The sequence below is a fragment of the Athene cunicularia genome, assembly GCF_003259725.1.
Source record: "Athene cunicularia isolate RWA chromosome Z unlocalized genomic scaffold, athCun1 chrZ_part1, whole genome shotgun sequence".
In the NCBI taxonomy this organism is placed as follows: domain Eukaryota; kingdom Metazoa; phylum Chordata; class Aves; order Strigiformes; family Strigidae; genus Athene; species Athene cunicularia.
The window spans coordinates 8,012,838-8,018,651 of record NW_020799142.1 but is presented as its reverse complement, the minus strand read 5'-3'; positions in this window follow the sequence as shown (position 1 = coordinate 8,018,651).

Below are 5,814 nucleotides of genomic sequence, written 5' to 3'. Positions count from 1 at the left end.
TTTAGTCTGGAGAAGAGGAGGCTGAGGGGAGACCTCATCGCCCTCTACAGCTCCCTGAAAGGAGGGTGCAGAGAGCTGGGAATGAGTCTCTAACAAAGTAACAAGCAATAGGACGAGAGGTAATGGCCTCAAGTAGCACCAGGGAAGATTTAGGCTGATATTAGGAAGCATTTCTTTCCAGAAGGGGTTGTTAGGTGTAGGAATGGGCTGCCCAGGGAGGTGGTGGAGTCCCCATCTCTGGAGGTGTTTAAGAGTCGGGCTGACATAGCGCTGAGGGATATGGTGTAGTTGGGAACTGTCAGTGTTAGGTTAATGGTTGGACTGGATGATCTTCAAGGTCTTTTCCAACCTAGATGATTTTGTGATTCTGTGGTTGTGCTTCAACATAGTATGACCAAAGACTTAACTGCAGCTTTTTCTCTGGTTTTATTTTTTAATAAGTTTTGTAACTGCTGCACTCATATGAATAAAGAGATAACATGTTAAACCATAAAACTTTAATGAATGTAGAACTGGGGATGAACTTCATTTGAACTCCAAATTTATCTTATTCTTATTTTTAATTATTTCTATGGGCCTCATGTCTCTTGCATGAAAATCTCAGTGTTGAGTAATGGACAATCTCTGTTGGTGAAAATCTCATGCAGTTTAACCAGAGAAAGTGGGAGATAAACTGCATACTATCTGTGTTGTATTTCAGAGACTGAGTTTCATATCCTGTCATCTTTACCTGTGCTAATGAAATGTGCTTCTCTATATTCAAAGAACTGTCTCAAATGCTATCATAAAGTGGAAAGGTAACACTAGATCTTGCTAGTGTTAAGAATTGGTTTTACTATTTTAAGTTCTTCCACACTACTCAAAGAATATAAAATTATGCTTTTTCCTTCTTTATCTCTGTTTCTCCCTGAAGATCTTTTGCCCTTTACATGCAAACACACACTTTTTCTTCCATAGCCTATGCTTTTAATCGATCCATCTGTCCTACTCTCTAAGTTCTATTTCCCTGTGTGTCATGTCATAAGACTCAAAGTAGGAAGACATGACTGCACAGTTGGGCAAATAACACGGGGAAAGATTTGATGTTTGGAAGTAATTTTCCACATATTTGTAGAGACTCTTATTGTAGTTTACAGTAATCCTGAAATTGACTGTAGGCAGAGTTGCTTATTCTTGTTTTCTTGTGTGTGAAAGCAAAGACAACTGTATTTTAACACAGTCGAAGTCATTAATTTAAGGAGTCTGATTGCTACTTGTAAACATTCCTGTTACACCGCAGTATCTTGTGACATGCAGTCTTAGCTGGCTGCTTAGTATCAAACATTCCCACTGTAGGAGGAAAGGCATTAAGTCTTACTATCTCTTCAACACTGTTTTCCAGCTTCTTTAAGGACTACCTTCCCCTAGCCTTCTAGTAGCAGCTGGTAGGGGAGCAGTATCTTGCATGCCAGAAACTGGGATCTGCCTTCAGGATGGTGGGCAATCTGCTTGCTTCCATGTGTGCATGTCTTGGGAACGGTGCGGGGGAAGATAAGGAAAAGTCTTTGCTAGATTTCCAGGTTAAAACTATGGCAATTGACTGGCAATTTCATGATACACAGTTCTCAAATTCTTGCGTGGTGTGGTTACTTTCCAGTGGCCTTCTTAAAACAGCAAGCCCTGACACTCCCTCCTCTGGCTGCCTCTGGATGTGGCACCTAATTCAGCTTTAACTGAGAAAGTCCCAAACATCTGGGAAAAAAGTATTACCTTTTTTTCTTTTGTGTGTAGACCATATTTGCTACATCTTTAACATATTCCTCAACCCTAAAAAGAGCAAGTTTCTTTCAGCGGAGAAAAACTAAGTGTGTACAATAGTTACCTTTTCTGCCTGACAGTCCTTAACTTGTGGAGAGGTAAAGGATGTTGTACTGATAGGTACTGCCTGAGATCTGAGAGTTTTTATAGGTATTCACCAAAATATAACAAATATTTCCCAGAAATTTTCTTTTAACAAAAAATTGAAGCTCAGCTGGAAACTTAGCAAAAGAAATTAATTCTAAACTCTTTCTTAAACAAAGGTGGTTGATTAACACACAGTAGGTTTGCAGACAAATTTTCATTGCTTTTTATCTTACAGAGAATGTATGGAGTGTATGGACCAGATTTTTGGGAATGCTGCTCAAACACTGTACATAGGTCCTGCTTTGAACTGCCCTCTGGGGAAGCCTCTCACTTAATTGGCTGAACTGCACATGTTTTCAGAGCAGTAGTTCTAATTTGGAGAAGGATGATTGTTTATATTGTCCTTTACAGAGAGTGCTGGCAGGAGAGAGGCATCGAGTTCATCTGGAAAGAATCTGAATCCAAGGTGATGCATTCTGGTAAAGTATTATCTAGTCTAAGTTTTCCTCTGAAATTAAACCAAAGTTTTTTATTAAGTTCTCTCCTTTTATTATTTTTTTCTTTTTCTTTTTTTTTTTTTTTTTCTTTTGTGTTGTTGTACTGGTCTCAATTTTAGTTTAGTATGAAAGTGCTGTTAGAAAAGACAGTCTGATTTTGTTCTTGCCTTGCCTAAAGACCGATCATCTTAGAAATGTAGCTTGACAGCCAGTTGTTTCAGTTAACCACATACATGACAAAAGTCTGGATGATTTAGATAAGTGCTCATTGAATCTATCAAAGTTTTTCTCCAGTTATTAGACTACATGATATTAGGCTACATGATATTAGAACTCTATTTTGGATATTAGTAGGAACTGCAAATAGTTCTTCTAAAACTGTTTTTATATTTTCATATCCAAATTTTTTTGATAAAAACCCCCACTAAACAAAAAACCCTGAGAAGAAATTAACAAAAGGTGAACGAGTATAAATAATTAGAGTTTTAATCAAATAAGTACAAGAAAATATATACACGATGAACGTTTTGGATAAATATGGACACTTCATAAATTTATCAATCAGCTTTTGCAAGTTTGAAACAGCTTTCAATCCAACAAATTGTTTTTGTGTACTATTGGTGCATTGTATTATAAATAAGTTTTAAACCTTTATTCTCCTCTGTAATAAAGGATTACAGAATGGGGAAAGATAGTAGTGTTGGAGAGTAATAAAGAAACTACTCCTTTTTTTTTTTTTTTCACTGATTTTTTATATGTGCCTTTTAATAACTGTTTGGATTTTAGGAAAAAAGCTCTTATTATTTTCTTGCATACTAGACAAGATAAGAAAAATCTGAAACAGTGCCAAGAAACCTGTTGTTTGAGTTTTTTCTTGTTTCTTTTTTTAGTCTTTTCTTGATCAGCCATTTTCAGATAAAAAATTTGCCTTCTATTTTCCCACTTTAACTGTTGTTGGGCTTTCAGCTTTATTACTATGGAAAAAACTATTTTGCATGAGAACAGTGGGTTTGTGTGATCTTTGTGTACCAATGCTTTTGAATGTAATCCTTTGTTCGATCACTTAAGTTCATCATCACTCGAGTTCTGTTGTGGTTCTGACAGCACTTCTCACTTTATATTAATAATCTGGCTTCCTCCTTTGACTGTGTAGATGACTGCTACTCATCTATTTTTCTGTGTTTACTTATCATACAGTCAACACCGTGATACACGAGTATATCCTAAACAATTTTTGTCAGCAGCTGTCACAGGCTAGGCAAGCATGTGGAGAGCTCTTAGGTGAAGAAATGGAGTATTTTGATGTATTGCTGATCAAAAGATACAAAAAACCTTTATTTTACAGCTGAGAGTGCACAATCAGTTTCTATTTGTGCACATAAAGCCATTTGTAAGAAATAAGTAGGTGGCTATTAATTGCCTGAAATGACTAGCAAAATATTTTGCAGCCTTCCCCAGCCTCTCCCTGTGAGATTTGGTAATGCAAATACAAATCGCTGTCAGAGAAGAAGCGAAGACTACTCTCAGTTGGAAGAGCCAAAATCTTTGGTTTTAGGCTTAGAAAAGGTGGGAATGTGGCTATTGTGCTTCCTGGGCAAGGTTTGATATGAAAGATTACAATAATTTCATTCTTTTGGCCTGGTCTTCCACAGCATATTGCCATCAATTCTCAGCAGTGAAGTCAAGACCATGATGATGATTGCATTGTCATTCAGCTGCTCCTGCAACCAGTTTCTGTTACCAGTACTGCTTCTGTAGCTTACCACGCCTTTATAAAATATAACAAGACCAGAGAAGAGAGAAAAAGATGCCAAAGCATGACAGTCATCACTTCTGAGTTAAAATAGTGTGAATACTTGAGGATGTGAGAAAAATTCCTTTGTTCATCTGGTAGGTTCTGTGGTCATTAAACCATTTGATATGTAAGTTAAATGCACATTTGCAATAGCAAGTTGCAGTGTTTGGCAAAATCTTAAAGAAAGTATAAATAGTAAAAAAAGTCAGAGAAGGAAATGAAGCTGCAAGTATTCATGCTTTGGATAATGATACTTCTGTTCTGCATGTGACACTTAAAACCATTTGGTTTTAACAGTCCAGCAAGCACTCTGTATAAAGAGTCTGTTTCTTTCTAATGTTCATGTAGACAGGTGTCTAGCATCTGTAGACTAGCCCATCTTTCTTTTTCTAGGAGCAATTACAAATTTATACATCATATTGTAGATATTCAATTCAGTTTGCCTGATACTGGAGAATAAAAATACATTTCAGACTGCTTTCCTTTCCTATTAAAAAAGCTACTTAGATAAATTGTTTGTGAAAACATAATTGGGTACTTTGTCTTTCTGTGGATTCTTTTTGATTCCTACGGGCATTACATTCTTGATCCTTGGAGGGACTATGATTTGCCTTATTAAAGCACTTTGTCAACAGGAAGAGAAATATGACTTTTGTTAGTATGTTTATGTATAGGGCTGCATACCTGAATTGTAATTACTGATACAACTATAATACACAATTACTGATAGAATTTTAATAAAGATTTAAGTCACTACTACCAATGTGCTGTCTTTCCCAAAGCACAACCCCATTACTAGTTTCTAAATACCTGATATACCTTAAAGACCAACACACTATGAAAGCATATATACTTAAAATACAGCTGAAAAGGATGTGTTCTTCAATCTGTTCATAAGAAACATAACATCGTTTTTTGCTGGCTGTGTTCACTTTTAAAGCTCAAGAAAGCCTTTTCAGAAAACTTGGAAGTAAATCATGTGGAAAGAAAGGAATAGGTAAAGTTTTAGATAGAAAGACAAATGAAATAATAGATTGCAGTAGATCTTTTAAAAAATTGAAGTTTCCTACCTTGAAAGAATAATTATTTATCTGGCCAGCCATGACTTGTTAAGATGAGAGATAACTAAACTTTCTTGATTGTTAATGCGGTTTTCCTACTCTATAATGTAAAATATCACAAAGCATACCAGTGTGCAGACTCAGTGTTCTTGACAGCATCTGTGTAAATAAAAAGCAGACATGATGCAAACTAATGTTTATGTGTTTATATCAATTTAGGGTGTTCCCAACAAAGAAGCCAGTCTCATGGAAAGGCTGATGAATCCCCTTAGCCTCAAAACCAGAGTGTATGAGCACCAGCTGCCTGCTGGGAGTAGTTGCTGGGACACAGCTCTGAAATCATGCTCAGAAATTATTTTTTGGTGTTCTAGTTGTCACAAACAAAAGTATACCAGAGACTGCTTGAACAATGCTAAAGAAAAAATTCCAGCGCTTGGAAATGTTCCTGGACATTGTTTAATTTCCTACTACTGGACATCGTTTAATTTCCTACTACAGACTTAACAGTAAATGTTTTTGCTCCATGAGACCTCAATAGTGGAACCCTTATAGGAGGTAATAGATAAACTGACTGTTT